Below are 19,652 nucleotides of genomic sequence, written 5' to 3'. Positions count from 1 at the left end.
TGTCTCCTCCAGGACTCATAGCTTCATGTCATTTCACTCCTCTAGCAAGGGATCTCATACCCTTGGACCTAAGAGAAAGGGGGAGTTCTGGGGTAACTCCTCTGTTTGCTAGATGGTAGAATTTTACATTTCCTTCTGATTTTTATTTCTAAAAATAAACATGGTGCCTCCATGTTTGCCCCTGCTGCCTACCAGGACTCTCACTTTTGTCCATAGGAGAAAGAGGAAAAGGTACAGAATCATAGCTTTGCTGTTCTTTCAAGGCTACTTAAGCATCCATCACTGCAGTGGGTTATTTGTGATTTGTGACTTACACAGTGAGGCCCTGTGATAATATTGGGGCAAATATGTAAACCCAGACATCTGAATCAAATTTTTCTTCCAGAGATTACTTAATGATGTAGTCCAGATCAAGTTAAGGCACTTCTTTAAGCCTTTCTTTCCTCTTTTCTAAAATAGCAACAAAAAAAATCTCCGTCCTAGCAGCAACCTACTGATTAAATGATGTGGCTTCGAGCATACAATAGAGCGCTTAGCACTGTACCTTCCTCCCCTCCCTGTTGCTTTTCATGGTCATTAAGATAAACAGACTGTCTGCCTCTACATTTAACATCCTCAGTGATCCTAAGTTTTCTACTCATGCCTCCTCCCCTGCCGCACGGTGTCCTGCTATGTGTGTACCCTGCAGCTCCCAGCCAGGGGCTCCACTCTACACAGCAGCCGTGACTGAGGGCTAAGGTCGCGTCAGCCTTCCTCTCCTGGAGTGGTGTATACGCAGGCTTTGCAGCTGCCTGTTGCTGTGTAGTGGATGACTGTCCTACCTGGGCTGTCCATGCCCTTCAATCACCTTACCCATATTTCTTAACTCCCCCACTGGGCCAGCTACTACGATAGCATCTCGCCTACCAGCCAACCTTCTACATTCTGTTTTGTGATGCTGAATGGGGACTCTCTGAACCCAGGTCTACTTTGCCTGTGGCTCCCTTGTGGGTGCTGCCCAAGGCTCAAAACGCAGAGGGCCAAGCTGGAAGAGCGAGAAGGGACACTGTCATTCCCTCCGACTCCTGCTCCAACCCTCCCCTCTCAAGCAGCGTTTCTTCACCATGGCAGCAGCACTTCACTCTGGCAGTGCTCATTTGGTTCCAGTTCACAGTTTTTCCAATATTTACCTAACTGGCCCCACTGCTTCCCCTTAGAGACATCAGAACCCCATCCCCCCCCAACCCCCCCACCCCCTCACACCCCCCACCCCCCAACCCCCCCCCACCCCCCCCCACCCCCCCCCCACCCCCCGCACAATCAAGCACTCTCTCTATGGATCTGGGTCCCTGCCCAATGCGACCCTTCCTCCAAGCAGCTTAGTCATCTACACATGAATAGCTCCAACTTCTTCCTTTTCTCCCAAACCCTAGGGGTGGCCCCCATCTTCTGCAGTTGTTACACTAGGATACATTCACAGATTTTTTTTTTTTTTGGCCATTTCAGTTTCCTAGTCAACAATTCTTTATCTCTGGTTAGCAACTCTTTGTACTGAAATATCTTTGTTAAAATTACCAGTGTGGGGGCGCCTGGGTGGCTCAGTCGTTAACTGTCTGCCTTAGGCTCAGGTCATGTCCCAGGATCCTGGGATGGAGCTCTGCATCAGGGTCCCTGCTCAGCGGGATGCCTACTTCTCCTTCTCCCACGCCCCCTGCTTGTGTTCCTTCTCTCACTGTGTATCTCTCTGTTAAATAAATAAATAAAATATTAAAAAAATAAAATAAAATAAAATAAAATAACCAGTGTGATTGCTCAATCCTAACAGGACCCTGACTGATAAACTCCCCATTGCAAGTTCCAGCACTCCAAGGTAGGGATGCAGACCCACTTGCCCAGTGGCCAAGGCAGCCAGAGCACAGGCCTGTGCCAGAATGCTCAGCTAGCCTTAGTTTGTATGGGACAACATGGTTTTTGTAGCACATGCCCCACATCCCAGAAACTCACCCAGTCCCAGATAAAACTGACAGTTGGCCACCCTACCTGTGGCCCATGTGTCACTAATCAGATGTACCTTGAAATATTCAGGAGTGCTCTCAATAGTCAGGGAAGTCCAGGCATTTCCCTTGTATGAATGAGAAATATGATATATAGAAAAGTACGGCACTCTATTTTTTAATAACTTTATAAATATACAGTAACTGAGATACAAAAAGCTGCATCTTTAATGTATGCCATTAATAACACACTTTAGCACTTCACTAATAAAGATATTACTCTTGAAATACTGTAAGTATATTAAATCTATAATGTAGGCTCCTGAGAATAAGACCCATATTCTAGATACGTTCTGTATCCCCAACATAATTGTATTAGTTTGCTGAAGCTGCCGTAACAAAATCCCACAGACTGGTTGGCTGAAATTTTTTATTTTATGTTCTCACAGTTCTGGAGGCTAGAAGTTCAAGATGAAGGTACCAACAAAACTGGTTTCCAGTGAGGTCTCTCTTCCCGGCTTGCAGAGAGCAATTTCTCACTGTATCCTCGCCCGACTTTTCCTCTGTGCCCAAGTGGACAGAAATCTCTGGTGTCTCTTTCTCTTCTTATAAGGACACTAATCTTATCAGACTAAGCTCCCCCCACCCCCAAGACCTCACTTAACCTTCATTACACTTTTAAAGGGTTCCGTCTCCAAATAGTCACATTGGAGGATAGGACTTCAATATATAAACTTTGGGAAGACACAATTTAGTTCATAATGTTGATCTTCAGCCAACTGGGGAAGGGTGGGGGTATTACCTAAAATATGTGGGATTCTATCTTTACATTAATAGATATGAAATGATGAGGAAAAATTTTTATTTTTAAAAAGTTTTTTTATTAATTTAAGCATAGAATACCATACACCTTCTTCCCAATTTCATATCAAATAATTATCTTCCTTCAGAGATCAGTTTGGGAGCCATGTGACTAACATGTGAGTTGATACCACTTGTCTGGAGGAGTGACACAGTTTTCCAAAGATTGAATATGAAGTATTTTTTATATCCTTTTAGCAGATCAGAAATAAAACTTAATGGTTTCATGTAATTTACAATCCTTATATCATGCATTCAGAGTGAATAGCTTGGGCAGGCCTAATCTGTCTGTAAACACCTGTCTTAACAGTTACTGAAATTACTGCAAAGTAACACTGTCTATTGTGCAAAATGCATTATTAGGATTACAGTCCCACTTCGGGGGCCATTATGTAGTATCTGTCAATGTGAGGTGTCTCATTAATTAATTCTTTCTGAGCTTTCAAATGGGTACCAAGGGATACCATCAACAGCAGGAAGAAAAACAACTTACCCCATGTAAAATGGGGATAATTCCCACCCCTGCCAGTTTCAGGAGCTTAAATGAAAATGAAAATGTGGACATGCTGCAAGCATTGGCACATTTAAATTGAAGGTAAATCTTAGGGTGTGTATTCTATAAGAAAAGTATGTGACAAAATTGCATTTCTGGCAAGCAGGGGAAAGACTGATGGCCTAATTTTGTCAACATGTTTTTCTTAAAAGTTTAGGGGTTTTTTTTCCCCATTGTTGCAAAGTTGCCCTGATAATCCAAGTCACTAAAGCTCCCCAGGACTAAATGATTCATTAAGATGAGGACACACTGGAATCACAGCCCAGGGCATGACCAAGGAGGAGATATGACTTGCCTCTGAAGAATGTGATTGCCCAATGTGTTATCAGCGGGAAGTTCTGACCACTCTAAATGTCAACGATTTCATAGCTATTGTCTTTGCAGGGAAAACTTCAACCCAATGACCAAAATTACAAAATTATGAGTCAGTTAAATGATTTACTCAGCTTGAAATTAGTGACAATGTAGATGCTAAATATTCAGACAGGTAAGAGGAAGGCAGGGCTAAAAATTCCATTCAGCCTCTCACTGGTTCAGCTTCCCTGGCCTTTCTCAGCCCTGGCACCCCACTGCCACAGAGGTCCATGCCTTATATGAGGTGGTTAACTCCTCTTCATCATTAAAGTCTCCACTGAGATACTACCTTCTCTGGAAAGATGGTCTGGCAATCACAGTGTAGGAGAGAAATGGAGGTCCAAAGCCCTCTGTTCCATTCCAGCTGCAGGCCTTCCCAGGCTATCTGACTACTGACTTCTCTGAATCACCCCAGTGGACTTGAAGCTTTATAGAAGGTATTTCAGTCATTCATTCTTTATTTAGACAGCCAATAGCTATTTGCTGAGCATGTTACATGCCTCAAGCTGTTCTAGGAACAAGGACACCTCAGTGAACAAAATGGCAAAGTCTCTGACCTCATGAAGCTTGTGCTCTAGTAGGGAAGGCAAGTAATAAAGAAATACACAAGCAATACTGCTTTCAAGCAATCCATGAAGTGAGGTGAGAGATAATGATGAGGGTATGATTTCATTCAAGGTGAGTGGTCAGAGAAGACCTCACTGAGGGAGCAAAAGAGAGATAAGTGCCATCACCCGTGGACAGAGAACCAAGTGTGACAATGCTAAGGTAGGAGCAGGCTCCAAGAGCTGAAGGCACAGGAAGAAGGCCAGGACGATGTGAGAGCAAGAAGCAAGGAGAAGAACCATACAAAGAAGGCAGAGAGGCAGTCCAGGACCAGACTATGTAAGGCCTTGGGGACCATGATAAAGGTACTGGGCTTTCTTCCAGGTTTAATGAGAAGCCCGTGTAAGCTTTCTACTGGCGGGGGATTAGGCTAAAGGTGGGGAAAGGAGACCGCTCATTAAGCTATTTCAGGAGTCAAAGAAAGAAGGGATTATGGCCTGGAACAAGGAGTAGGAAAAGGGGCTGTAACAGCGCTCCGACTGGTCTTACCGGTTAACTGGCTTCAAGTTAACACACTCCTTACTTGCTAACCCAAGTCCCTGGATCTGGAGCAGACAGATGACTGGCCTTGAGGTCAGGAGGACCAGAACTTTCCCAGGCTGCAGAGGCCAGCAAGTCTGTGTGATGCCACCTCAGCTTTCTGATTAACCTAACAATATTTTAGCAAAAAAAAAAAAAAAAGTCATACAAATAATTTTATTAACCTCCTTTTGTGCATCTGTAGACCTTGTCCTCCTCTACAGAAAGAACACAGTCCTCCTACATATCATGACACAGGAGCCTGACCCCTTCACACAACCGTTAAACTTGGAGGTAACCTTTGTAGCTGGCATCTTGTAGTCTGTCCATAATCAGGAAACATCACAGACCACTCACTGCACTCTTTTTGATCAGCTATCCTGAACTTTAAAAAAGCCCTCAGGCCAGGCAGAAACCTCAAAGTTGGCTTTTGGACAAGACCCAGCTTCTCCCCAGACAGCCAGCCTCCTGAATAAAAACTCATATTGCTTTACACTCAAAACTCATCTCTTTTTTTTATTTATTTCTTTTCAGTGTAACAGAATTCATTGTTTATGCACCACACCCAGTGCTCCAAGCAATCCGTGCCTCCATAATACCCACCACCTGGCTCCCCCAACCTCCCACCCCCCGCCCCTTCAAAACCCTCAGGTTGTTTTTCAGAGTCCACAGTCTCTCATAGTCCATCTCCCCTTCCAATTTCCCTCAACTCCTTTCTCCTCTCTATCTCCCCATGTCCTCCATGCTATTTGTTATGCTCCACAAATAAGTGAAACCATATGATAATTGACTCTCTCTGCTTGACTTATTTCACTCAGCATAATCTCTTCCAGTCTCGTCTATGTTGCTACAAAAGTTGGGTATTCGTCCTTCCTGATGGAGGCATAATACTCCATAGTGTATATGGACCACATCTTCCTGATCCATTCATCCGCTGAAGGGCATCTTGATTCTTTCCACAGTTTGGCAATCATGGCCATTGCTGCTATAAACATTGGGGTACACATGGCCCTTTTTTTCACTACATCTGTATCTTTGGGGTAAATACCCAGTTCAAAACTCATCTCTTGACTATTAGCCTTTTGAGCAATGCAAAGCCAAACAGGTTCAGGAACAGACCAATAAGAAACAGATTTGGGATACTTTTTTTTTTTTTTAAGATTTTATCTATTTATTTAACAGACAGAGATCACAAGCAGGCAGAGAGGCAGACAGAGAGAGAGGGGGGAAGCAGGCTCCCTGCTGAGCAGAGAGCCCGATGCAGGGCTCGTTTCCAGGACCCTGAGATCATGACCTGAGCTGAAGGCAGGGGCTTAACCCACTGAGCCACCCAGGCACCCAGATTTGGGACACATTTTATAGGTAGACCAATAGCATTGCTGATAAATTGATAAAGACGTGTGAGAAAACGTAGGAATCAAAGATGACTCCAAGGTTTGTAGTTTGAGCAACTGTATGGACAAAAATGTCATTTACTGAGATGAGGAACGGTGGAGAGGATCAGGTTTAGACAGAGAATCAGAATTCTATCTTAAGAACTTAGTTAGGCTTGAAAGCCCTACTAGCATCCAAGATATCAAGTGGGCAACTCAAGATACATGACTGGAGTTGGGGAAATGCATTTATGAATCATGATCATTTAGACGGCATTGAATCCACTGGCTTGAGATTACCTCAATCAAGGTCCGCAAACCTGCAGCTTGTGGTCAAATCACAACACTTCCCTATTCTGGCAAAAATACTTTCTTGAAACACAGCCATGTGTTCTGCTCCTTCATGCACTGTCCATGGACACACTTGATGCCACACTGGTGGAGCTGAGAAGTTGTAACAAATACTATATGGCCTTCAAAATCCTAAAATAATACTGTCTGGAGTTTTTTTTGGTTTGTTTTTTTTTTTTTTTTTTAAAGCCAACTCTTGACCTAGAAATGAAGAGAGGAGGCCCAAAGACTGGGCTGTGGGACTGTCCAACATCCAAGTCAGGGAGCAGACACAGGAAAGGGTCAGAAGGAGCCATGGCAACAAAACAGGAAAGCAGCTGCTCTTTTTCACACTGTGTCCGTCACATCTAGAACAGAGTGTGCATGAATACTGATGGATGTCTGTCAGACTAATGAATAAATAAGTAATGGTATTAATAAAAAAAAAAAGATTGAAAACTCTTTGCATTCCAGTCTACCAACACTGTAACACGGTTCTATGACAAAAGATTCCGAAGTCACCATGAGATTTTTAGGGGAAAACATATTTATAAACTCATTTATGGGTAAGATGAAAACAGCAAGCTCCAGTCAACTTTTGATCTAGACTTCCATCTTGATCCTAATAATGGGTTCTGTGTATTTTTATTGTAGGATCCAAAACAGAGTGGAGGCTGACCAAAATAAAAAGGCTCAGACGAACATGATTCTCCATGTTCTATCACTGGAGAACATGGACATTTCAAAGTCAGTTTGCACAGTGTAATTCATCCCAGCTGCCTACTGGAAATAAGTAAAACTCTGAGGCCCTCTCATATCGTAAGATTATTTTTTACGCTGGACAGGCACTTCTCACATCTTTCAGCTGCATTAGGTATCTGAGAGAAAAATCTGTTAGTCAGGGAGGCTACGCGTTTTGCTTCCCAACATCAGGCTTATCACCAAGTAGTCTACAGAGCAGGTGACCTCTCTCCCTGCCTGCAAGTCAAAAGTGAGGCTAAATACGGGGAAAGGTGAATAGGAAAGGGGGATCCCAATTAGGGAGCCCCTCACATTTTTATGAGCTACCTCTATATCCTACCTAGAAATACCAAATTTTCTATATGATGTAAGGAAATATATTCAGTGTCAGTTGTAATAATCATCAGCCTGCACTGAGCACCCTTCTTGCTAAATCTCAGAAAAGCCTCACTATTGTCTTTGGAAGAAGAGTTATTTCCCTTTTATAAAGAAGGTAGCATGGACAAGCATGGTAAACTTACACACTACAAAACAACCTGTAATGTGAAGAGCCGTATTTTCCCTGAAGTTTTGTGGGTTGTTGGTTTTTTGTTTGTTTGTTTTTTAACATCACCTCATGCTTCCACAAGACACACCACTGAACTATACATGGATTAAAAAGAACATAAACAACATTTCTCAGGACTGAATTAAACTGTTCAGGCATCCATGCAAAGTACAGATCCCTGTGCCAAAAGGTAAACGGAGGCACAATAAAAATATTTTTTTCAAGACTTTCTTTGAGCATACATGGGTTCCAACTGGGCAGCATAAAACCAAAAGTGGTTAAGAATAGACAGGAGAATAGACACAGACAGGAGCAGAAGGGGTAAAGACGCAGAAACAAAGCAAGGAAATTACTTAATTGGCTATAGCTTAGAAGGGTGCCTTAGTAGAAAAAGCCTAGTTGGCTGTCTGTGGCGGCTCTTCTTACATTTCATTTTCTCAGATTCAAGTGCACTGACTCTGGCTGAGGCTTTGGTTTGCTTACAGAGGCTACCAGAGCATTAAAGCCACTGCAATCTAATGGCCTCTTTGTTTCATTACTTGAACACTTTCATGGGTGGAGAGAAAGCCACTCCAAGTCACAAGATCCAAAGCCAATCAAGTTGACGGTAATTAACGAAGGCACTTTCTGAGACACAGACAAGCTGTCAGTCATCTGATTGGGAAAGATCAAATAACAGTTCCTAATCTAAAAAACTGTGCATGGTTACATTGATAAGCTTTTCTTTCTTCTGAAACCCATGCCAAGTAAATACTATCAACCAAGAAATTTCAGGGTGCATTTCCTTAATCGTCTCTAATTATTCTGTTTACTAAGCGAAAACCAAAATTCTTATCCAGAACAAGCCCTTTTTACAAGCACTTTCTACAAAACATCTTGTACTCCGCAGCATTTTCATGTAGAGTAGCAGGTGTCTCACCTGATTGTCTCTGGCAAAACTTTTAATCTTTAATCTACAGGTTTAAATACTGGCATGCTGTTTTTTAATCATCGTTTAACTTTTGTACTTACTGTTTCACTTATCCTGCAGTTCAGAGTGGAGCCATGAGATCCTGCAAGTAATATTCTCTATGTGTATTCATTTAAAAAAAAGAAAAAGGAAAAAAATACTTATGTTCAAGTTTCCAAACTCTTCCAAAGTACCTACTTGCTCCCAGCCTCCAGAAACACTGTTTTTTGTACATCGTCTTTTAACACAATTTTCTTCACTACTCATTTATTCATCAGTTCCCAGTCAACAGTGTTAAAAGAAATGAACTGTGGGTTCTCTTTCTCTTCTTTTGGAAGACACTGGTTAAATTTATTATAATTCTATAAGATTTATAAGGGAACTATGATGTGCTTGTGTAGGGAGAGTGAGTTTGGCAGATAAGAAACGTGTATTTCTTACATAGATGTTTATGTCCCTCCAAAATTCATGTGTTGAAAACTGATCCCCAATGTAATGGTATTGGGAGGTGGGGCATCTGGGGAATGATTAGGTCATAAAGGTAGAGCTTTCATGAATGGGATTAGTGTCCCTATAAAAAAAGGTCTCAAAGAGCTCCCTCACCTCTCTAGCCACGGGAGGACACAAGACGGAGAACAACCATCCGTGAGCCAAGAAGCAGGTTATGACCAGACACCAAATCTGCCAAATTCTTGATCACAGATTTCACGGGACTTCAGAACTAAGAGAAACAAATGTTTGTTGTTTATAAGTTCTATGGTGCTTTTGTTATAGTAGCCCAAACCGAAAAGACAGAAATAAATTTATATAAGTAGATATATATAGATACATCTTAAATATGTGTGTGTATGTGTGTGTGTATATATATATATATATACTACAAGTTTTGAGATTATAATAGAAATGCTCAACTACTCCCATGAACTTGACTAAAAAAACTAATAAAACCTGTTTTTACTTTCCTGGAAAGTCATCCTCTTTGTAGCACTTAGCTACAAAGGGAGAAAGAGGCACCTAGCTATCCTTCTGCCCTGTGGTAGGCAGAATAATGTACCCCCTCAAAGACAGCCACATCTGAATCTCTGGAATCTGCAGTAGCAAGTGGGACTGGCCTCCGAAACCTGAGATGGGGAGACTGTCCTGGATTATCTCAGCGGACCAGTCATCGAAGGGTCCTCATCCGGGGAGGTGGGAGGGTGAGAGACGAGACGTGATGAGGATAAAGGCGGTGCAGCAACAGAAGCAGAAAGACAGTGGCAGATGCTGTCTGACTAGCTTGGGGGATGGACAAGAAGCCAAGGAATACTGGCAGCCAGTAGATTCTAGAAAAGGCAAAGATGGGGTTCCCCTCCCGAGCTTCCCTAGGAACATAGCTCTGCTAACTCCTTTTAGAGTTCTGGTCTCTGGAGCTGTACAACAAATTCTTTTGTTCTGAGCCAATAAGCTTGTAGTAGCCAATAGGCTTGTTATAGCAGCCATAGAAAACTAATACATCTGCCAAATCCATTCTGACAACGAATAAGTGACAAGTATCACAATCAGACTACCTTGACAATAAAGACTCATGTGCATCAAAGAGAATAAACCTCCGTGATATCCACTGCTGTAAGCTGGTGTCCCATGACCGTTGGGTTCTTGTGTCATGGGGCTATTTCATCTTTTTGTGGTTCTGCAAGTGCTGGGCTATATCTCAGAAGGCAGAGCACATGGGTTTACCTGACAGGAGAAATCACTGCCAATGTCAATCATATGAGTAGAGGCGGGTCTTCAACTCTGTAAGGGCAGGCAGAGGAACCCAGTATCTCACCCTTGATCTGGACTCTGAAGTGACTAATCAGAGTGATCGGAATCAAAGTGAGATTTCTCCTGGAGAATCATGCCAGAGGCCAGAAAAGGACTGACCTTGGAAGTATGTGATTTTTCCCAGGACCACATGCTGACAAACCTGGTTTATAACCCTCAGGGCCAATCATATTTTATAATTGCATTTACCTTTATCTCTTAGCTATGAGTAAACCTAAAAGAAAAAAAGAGACATTTTCTCATGTAATCTATAGGATATTTATGCAGGAGTTATAGAAGATATTTATGAGTGGTCACCATCCCACATTAATGATGAATTTTAAGGACTTTTAAAGAAAAGGCCAGCCTGATTACAGAAACAGCAATTCAAGAGTAAAGGCAATTTCAGAGATCATCAGGCCACAGGGCTGGGTGCCCATTCCCACCAGCTCATTCTCTTTCCACTGACAACCTTAGTGATGTCCACTTCGTTTTTATTGAGAAGAGCAGCATTTTATGGAGCACAATGAGTGCCATGGGAAAGCAAGAAGCACTACGAGCATGCACTGACAAATTGTTGAAGGGAATCAGGGAGACAGACGTGAGGTGGGTCTTCAAGGGCATATGGATTTGGATGGGTGAAGAAGAGGAAGGAGAGTGTTCTGGGCAGAGCTGCATGTGGGCTGGTCCCAGCAGGGACTCGGGCGGGCACTGGCAGGACTGTAAACTGTTACTAATAGGACCATAGTATTGAGCCATTCTCCCTGAAGTCAGTAAAATGATGGGATGGCGTTCACATGCAAGGAAAGCAGGCAGAGGCTCTGAGAGAACACAGCATGGGTAGAAATACAGACCAATCTCATGCGAAAAGGCTGGTGCTTCAGTTCAGTTAGGAAGAGTAAAGACTGCTGGGCAAGCACAGCAGAAGTAGAAATTGAGTCGAAGAAGGGATGAACCTAAAACATATATGGAAGAAAATACGTCAAAACTTAGATTGGCTATAAGAAAAAGTCAACTAGGAAGAATTTCATAAGGTAGGTGCATTAGATTTCTAGGGTTGCTATAAAAATGTATGGGTCTGGGTGGCTTAAAGAACATAAATTTATAATCTCCTAATTCTGTAGGCTAAAAGGCTAAGATCAAAGTGTTGGAAGGATAGAGGTCTCTCTCTACAGCTGGCCATCTTCTCCTGGTGTCTTCCTGCAGTCTTCCCTGCGTATGTCCTAATCTCCTCTTCTTCAAAAGAACACCAGTCTTCCTGGATAGGGCTTACACCAAAGACCTTATTTTAACTTAACGCTAAGATCAAAGTGTTGGAAGGATAGAGGTCTCTCTCTACGGCTGGCCATCTTCTCCTGGTGTCTTCCTGCAGTCTTCCCTGCGTATGTCCTAATCTCCTCTTCTCAAGAACACCAGTCTTCCTGGATAGGGCTTACACCAAAGACCTTATTTTAACTTAACGTCCTCTTTAAAGATCCTTCCTCCAAACAGCTGCATTCTCAGATATTGGGGGTTAACACTTCAATATATAAATGTGGAGAGAATGCAACTCAGTCCATAATAGTAAGGTAGATCAGGGAGACGGAGGGAGAAAATGGTAAGTTCAGCTTTGAACATGTCGAGTTAAGAGGAGGTCAAGATAGTCCCACAACTTTCTGCTATGAAGGTTTCTAAGCAGCAAGCTTCTTTTCAATCCCCAGGTAATGATTCATTTGTTTTAGGAACTGTCAGTGCAATTAAGTGCTGGGAACTCTAGAAGCTGATTTCCTATAGATACTGGAGTGCAGAGACGTTCCTAATTCTTTTTAGGACTCTATGCTTTATTGCATATCAGAATGCCTCAGTGTGTTCCACAGATCATTAGGCCCACAGAATACTCTGCAAGAACAAGCTTTCTGAGGCCAAATAATTTGGGGCCCTGCATGCTGTGGTATCCTTCCTGGAGAACCACAATTCACAGTAAGAAAAGGCCTTCAAGTCTTTCAGCTAAAAAATAACAGAATTCATTTTGTTTAATTTGCATTCCCAGCATGATCTGACCACGGTTTGACCATTTTTTCCCCAAATACCATTTATTACTGTACTGCAGAAGATATTTCTGTGGAAAGCTCTTCTTGGATCTATTTCAAAACCATACTCTTATCTCAATCTCATAAGTTAACCTTAAGATTAGGGTATTGAGTGTGACATGAGCTCAGCATGAGAAAGCCCTCTAACACCCGACGGTAATGTCATATGCCATCAGGGAGCATTCATGGAAGGCAGAATAACACTACGGTGCCAACTGTGCTCTAGAGGTCTATGGCAGGTAGAATAATGATGGCATCCTCAATATGGTCACATACCATCTCTGGAACCTGTGATATGATATAAGGCAAGAGGAAATTATGTTTGCAAATGGTTAACTTTGTTGATTATCTTACTTTAAAAAAAAAGAGAGTATCCTGAACTATTCTAAGTGGGTCCAATATAACCATAATTCCCTCTAACTGGGTAAGAGAGCAGTAAAAATCTCAGAACCAGAGAGAGACGACAGCATGAGAATTCAGTGGCCACTGCTGGCTTTGAAGGTGGAAGCGGACCATAAGCCACAAAATGCAAGTGGTCTCTGTCAGCTGAAAAAGGCAAGAAAAGTGATTTTTCCCCTTGGGTCTACATGAGGAACACAGCCTTGGCCACATCTTGATATTAGCCCAGCGAGACCCACTTTAGACTTCTGACCTCCAGAACTGTAGGAGAACAAATTAATGTCAATAAATTTTTGGTAATTTGTTACAGGAGCAATAGAAAATTAATACAGAACCTCACCAGAATAATTTAGATAGATCTTACAAATTGCTGGTTTCCAAGGGTAAGTCATAAACTTGCTAGAGAAGTTAAAAAATAGCAAAATATAAGTGCTTAGTATTCATTTTGCATGCCAGTGATGTTTTAAATATTTATAATCCAGTTTTGATTATACGAGAGCAACAGCAAGGCCACCCTAATTATCAGATACACTTTGCAGATCAGAGGATAGTATATCTACCATTTGGGGATGGTTTATTTGTTGATTGGAGGTCATATTCCAGAGCAAATCTGTGCTTTGCATTAGTATTACACATCGACTGTGTGCTTCATTTGATCCAGTCAAATCAGACTCCATCACTCCTGCATTCATCACTCCCCATGCTAGGCCCAACAGCAACAATTCAACAAATACAGATTGCGTCGTACATACCACTTCCCAGGCATGGCTGTAAGTGCCAGGATGGAGACAAACAAAGTAGGCAGCTTACACTCCAGTCAATGAAGGAAGCAGACAAGTAACTAAATACCATTTACCTCTCTAGCAAAGGGTGATGTATTAATTCATGAGACTGCCATAAAAAAGCAAACAGACTAGGTGGCTTTAACACCAGATATTTATTGTCTCACAGTTTTGGAGACTAGAAGTCAGAAATCAAGGTATTGACAGTGTTGGTTCCTTCTGAGGGCTGTGAAAGAAATCTATTCCATGTATCTCCCTTAGCTTCTGGTAGCCTCAGCTTTCCCCTGGCGTATAGGTGGTATGCTCCCTGTGTCTTCACTTCATATTCCCTCCACATATATCTGTCTCTATATCCAAATTTGTCCTTTAAAAAAAAGGATACCAGTCATATTGGATTACAGCCCACCCTACCAACCTTTACTTGATCATCCACAAAGACCCTATTTCCAAATAAAGTCACCTGAAATACTGGGGGTTAGGACTTCAACATCTTTGTGGGTTGGAGGGAGACACAATTCAACCCACAACACCATTGGGGTTAATGTAGAGCATGAAATCAGCCCTAATACCTGGCTTGCTAAAATGTAACATGGAGGCTGCTGAGGTCGATGGCAGGTTTTGGTGAAGGGTGTAGACCTTTAGAATGCTTAGGCCTGTGTGACCACTCTGCCATTGGAATGCTGTCAGGAGTTGCCTTCCTGAAGCTTTCTTACCTCAAACAGCCACTCCGTGATCTAAAAGGTATAAGCACTGACCCTTAGGCTATGTTTAATAGAACGTGTAGAACATGCAGAGTAGCAAATCCTATCTTTCCCATCAACAGATTCTCCTAGTTTCAATAAGACCCCTTGTCACACATCACATGCTTGAGGAACAGTGATAAGGACTGGTGATTATCCCGAAGGACCAATAAAAGCATGAGCAAAGAAGAGCCCGCGGTCTTCCTCTCGGATCATTGACCCCCTTGCCTTCTCCTCTCTTTCATAGCAAAGTTCGGAGTAATCCTTCATTCCTCAGTACAGGGATTGCTGGCCATTCCCAGCACAACACATAGGCAGGAAGGCCCTAAAACCAACTAACCGGAAGCAAGGAGGTATCAGTTTAATCCTTGGGGATTTCTCCAACCAGCACCCCCCTCCCCCACCAATGTTATACTGGAAGACCTATGGTGAACAGCACCAGGTCCAGCTGTTCTACCAAGATGAATCATTCAGTTACTCATTCACACTCTCCCTGGCATTCGGTTCTATCAAGTTTTCAGAATCTCTTCTTCCAATTACTGAGTGATGTTTACTTCCCCTCCCATTGCACCGTTCCCTTGGATCCGCATGATAACACTTAACCTGGTCACCTTTCCCTGGAGGCAAGTCTTACACATTTTAGTCACTCAGATCACAGTTAAGTTAGGTGTAGCTTAAATTATGGTCAGCTTAAGAGATTTCTTCTTTGAGCATTTACAAATATGGCTTAGTCATGTCTGAAAGTGAGAGGACAATGTAACAACAATGCACGTATTTGCATTGCTTTCTAAGTAGCTTCCCTATAGATATAATGCATTTAGTCCTTGAAATAACTTTATGAGATGTAAATTAATATCCTCATTTAATGAAGATAATCAGCTCCAAAAAGCTTACGACCCATGCACGAAGTCACAATGTTCCACAATGGTAGGTATAGGATTCAAACACGAGTTACTAAAACATGACTTAAGATCATCTGTGACCTGAAATTATCTGACATTCGAAAAGATGGTCACAATAAAAGGTGAGAAAATACAAGAATATGATTCAACTACTCATTAGATAAATATTTCCCCAAAATTATTCTTTCCTAGTATATCCTTTAAGTGAACTGAGAAACTGCCTCTTCAGGATCTGACTGAAGAGCTGATAAATCTTTCTTCCCTATGAGAGGCATGTCAGGATCAATATTTTCCTACATTGAAACAACCTGTTTTATCACAAAAGTTCTAGCTTTTAACGCAATTCCATTTACTTCACTTTCATACTCCTCTTACTCAGATTTTTAAAAAATACATATCAAACAAAGTTTTCAAAAGGCAGATTATGATTCCCACATGGGGGCTGCTCTAAATGGGCTTCAGAGAGAGGTTGATGCTGTCGGAGTTGGTCAAAAGGCTATCCCATCAGTAGATGGTTATTAATTGAGAAAGAATATTGTCTGTATTCTCCAAAGGAGGAAGAAAAGGCTCACTTTTCATTACAGCTCTACCCTGTTTTCTCCATGACCTCTGTTGGAACTTGCTAGGTGGCAGGGCAGTGTACGGGCTTCAGGCGAAAGGAAGTGAACACTTAGCCTGTATAGGTCAAAGACTTCACCCCCTCATAATGAAATCTCAGAGACCAGCTCTTAATTCCAATACAGAAAACTCTGAAAAGGTTAATAGCAGGGAAAATCCATGGCCAGCAGTCAACTTCACACCTGGAGAGTGCATACACTTACGTTAACTGAGAAGAAAGCTCTGTCTGTCATGCTACAGTATGGAAGCCAGGAATCAACTCTCTGGCATCATTCACGCTCCTTCATTCCCTTGATTCTCACCCAAATTGAATATATTCTTTGGCTGAGTTAGCCTCTCAACTCTCTTTTGGAAAAGATTACAAGATTTCTGCACTGAGAACTGCACTGGTTTCCTCCACTGTTTCATGTCCTGCCACTTCATGCTAATAAAACAGACAAGAATTTTGGGCAAAGGGCTTATTGGAAAGGTTTACAAAGAGAAAACCCGTTTGTTATAAAAATATAACTCCACTGGAAAAAATTCAAAAACGTCTTCTAGGCTTCCCTTAAAATGGTACTAGGAGGCGACAGGAAATGCAATGTCAACTATTTAGGAAGGAAAGTTGATGATGAGCTAAGTGCCATGACTTGCATAGATCTCCCTATATAGTTCACAAATTACCATGATATTTATAACTTGTTCTTTTAAAAAAAAAAAAAAGAGGAAGTTAATGACATCCAATTAAACCAGAGCCTTTAGAGACCTAAGCAGTTGGGTACCAGTTCTGAAGTGAATTTGTTCGGTAGCCCTAAGCAGCAACAACATGTTTGTCTTAGATCTCTGTAGCTCTTTACAGATCAGATTACAAAGGATCCATATGTCTTCTGATTTACCCTTCCCCATCCAACTGAAAGGAAGAGGACCTGGGGTATCGCTATCCCTGGTTTTTTGTTGTTGTTGTTGTTTTGTTTTTTTAATTTGACAGAAAGAGATCACAAGTAGGCAGAGAGGCAAGCAGAGTGAGAGGGGGGAAGGAGGCTCACCACCGAGCAGAGAGCCCCACGTGGGGCTCGATCCCAGGACCCTGGGATCATGACCCGAGCCGAAGGCAGAGGCTTTAACCCACTGAGCCACCCAGGTGCCCCTCACTAACCCTGTTGTATAGATTAGGAAATTGAAGCTCAATTCACTTCTCCTTCAGTTAGTAACTGGCACACCTGAGATTCTGATTTTTGTCCAGGCTACACTACAACTCACTGATTAATATTATTATCTTAGCAAAAGTACAATCTCCTACTTCCTACATCATCTGCTTCAGTTACCATTTAAATACTGATGGGATTGGGAGGGAGACAAACCATAAGTGACTCTTAATCTCACAAAACAAACTGAGGGTTGCTGGGGGGAGGGTGGGTGGGAGAAGTGGGGTGGGGTTATGGACATTGGGGAGGGTATGTGCTTTGGTGAGTGCTGTGAAGTGTGTAAACCTGGTGACTCACAGACCTGTACCCCTGGGGATAAAAATATATGTTTATAAAAAATTAAAAATTAAAAAAAAATACTGATGATTTCTAAAATAAATAAATAAACAAATAAATAAATACTGATGATGCCCAAGTCCATACCTGTGAGCAAACCCACAGACGAGACTTCTTCCTGGATATATAAAACCAGATATCCCAGAAGCACCTCAAATTCAATAGGTTCAAAACTAAATGCACCACCAAGCAGCCTCCTTCTCATGGCATTACCCCTCACTCAACTGGTAAAGATAGATGCTGCAAACAATTTGAAGAAATGCCCCAGCACTAGCCAAATGTAATCCATCCCTCTCTCCATCGTCTCTCCGTAGTCTTAGCATTCACAGGATGTAGCATTTATGCCATTCTCTATCTCTTCATATCCCAGTGTGTGTTTACACATGTGTCCTCCTGGATATTTAAAAGTCTTTGAGAGCAAGGACTATGTGGCCTGTCGCTTGGTAAGCCTGACATATATATTTGCTGAAGCTGATCTGAAAATTAACATAACTTTTACATTAGAAAGTCATTGGTTTTTTTTTAAGATTTTATTTATTTATTTGACAGATGGAGATAACAAGTAGACAGAGAGGCAGGCAGAGAGAGAGGAGGAAGCAGGCTCTCGATGAGCAGAGAGCCCAATGCAGGGCTCGATCCCAAGACCGTGGGACCGTGATCCAAGCTGAAGGCTGAGGCCTTAACCCACTTAGCCACCCAGGCGCCCCTAGAAAGTCATTTTTCAATAAAGTTTTTATTTCAGAATAGTTTTAGAGAGAAAGTACAAGGATAATAAGAGTCCTTGTATGCCTCACAGATTCCCCTATTAGTATCTTCCATTAGTATGGTATATTTGTCACAATTAAGGAACCAACACTGATCACTATTAAATTCCATACTTTATTCTGACTTCTTTAGTTTTCACCTAATGTTCTTTTCCTGTCTTCCAGGACCTCATCCAAAATTCCAAATTACATGTATGTATCATGTCTCCTTAGGGTCCTTTTGGTCATGAGACTCAGGGTCTCCTTGTTTTTGATGACCTTGACAGACTGAGGGAGTACTGGTCAGACATTATGTAGAATGCGCCTCAATCTGCATTTGTCTGATGGTTTTCTCATGACTAGACTGTGTTTATGGGTTTTGGAAAGAAGACCAAAGAGGTAAAGTGCCACTCTCATCACATGATATCAAGGGTACATACTATCAACGTGACTTGTCTTTGTTGATGCTGACTTTGATCACATTGCTGAGGTAGTGACTGTCAAATTTTTTCCACCATAAAGTTATTCTTCCCTCCGACCTGTTCCATATGGTACTCTTTGAAAGTGCGTCTCCACGGGCAGCCCACACATGAGTTATGCTTCACCTCCTTGAGCGCGGAGTATCCTCAAGAACTATTTGGAATTCTGAACAGACTTATCTCTTCTCTCCCATTTACTAATTCTCTTATTTATGTCAGCAGAGACTCATGGATATTTACTTTATACTTTGAGTTATAGTCAAATACTACTTTATTTATTTTCTTGTTCAGCTTGTTCCAGCTTCAGCCACTGTGAGTTCTTTCAGTTGGAAGAAGTCTTTTATTCATAAAAATAAAAATATCATTTACGGATGCAAGGTAGTTTTTTACAATTTCAGAAACTAACACAGGCCATGTCATTTAGATGCTTAGGACCTAATTTTAATGAACAGTAACATGTGGCTTCTGTTCTTTTTTCATGTTCTTCCTCCCTTTTCTTATTTTAACAGTTGTAAAAATTTATAACCCTTACTCATCTTCATATTGTACCTAACTAATCCCCACATCCAGCCTCGCAAGATAATGAAGGATTTTTATCTCTATTTTACAGATGAGAAACTAAGACACAGAGCAGCTAAATGGCATGCCCCAAGGCTTTGCATGCCACACTAGGGAAATCAAATCTGTAATTCATCATGCCCAACCTTCCTTCAGAGCCCTGGGTCACCACTGCCTCCCTCCCTTCTCCAATTATGGAGGGCTTTGCAATCAACGTGGTAGTTATCTTGCCCTTTGCTAAGGCTCCAGTTCTC

At 41.9% G+C, this 19,652-nt stretch overlaps 1 long non-coding RNA gene across 1 annotated transcript in view; it reads right to left on the bottom strand.

Annotated features, from left to right (window-relative positions):
- Window positions 1–8,874: 8,874 nt before the first annotated feature.
- Window positions 8,875–19,652, bottom strand: part of LOC116587068 — a 119,491-nt gene continuing 108,713 nt past the window's right edge. Inside the window, exons 2-3 of the long non-coding RNA XR_004284293.1 lie at window positions 9,410–9,527; window positions 8,875–8,909 (exon numbers count right to left, since the gene is read on the bottom strand). This is a non-coding gene — a long non-coding RNA (uncharacterized LOC116587068). The remainder of the gene's footprint in view (window positions 8,910–9,409; window positions 9,528–19,652) is intronic.

This window comes from Mustela erminea, chromosome 3 (assembly GCF_009829155.1).
Source record: "Mustela erminea isolate mMusErm1 chromosome 3, mMusErm1.Pri, whole genome shotgun sequence".
In the NCBI taxonomy this organism is placed as follows: Eukaryota; Metazoa; Chordata; class Mammalia; order Carnivora; family Mustelidae; genus Mustela; species Mustela erminea.
The sequence above is the reverse complement of the archived record's forward strand: the minus strand, read 5'-3'. Positions and strand labels throughout refer to the sequence as shown.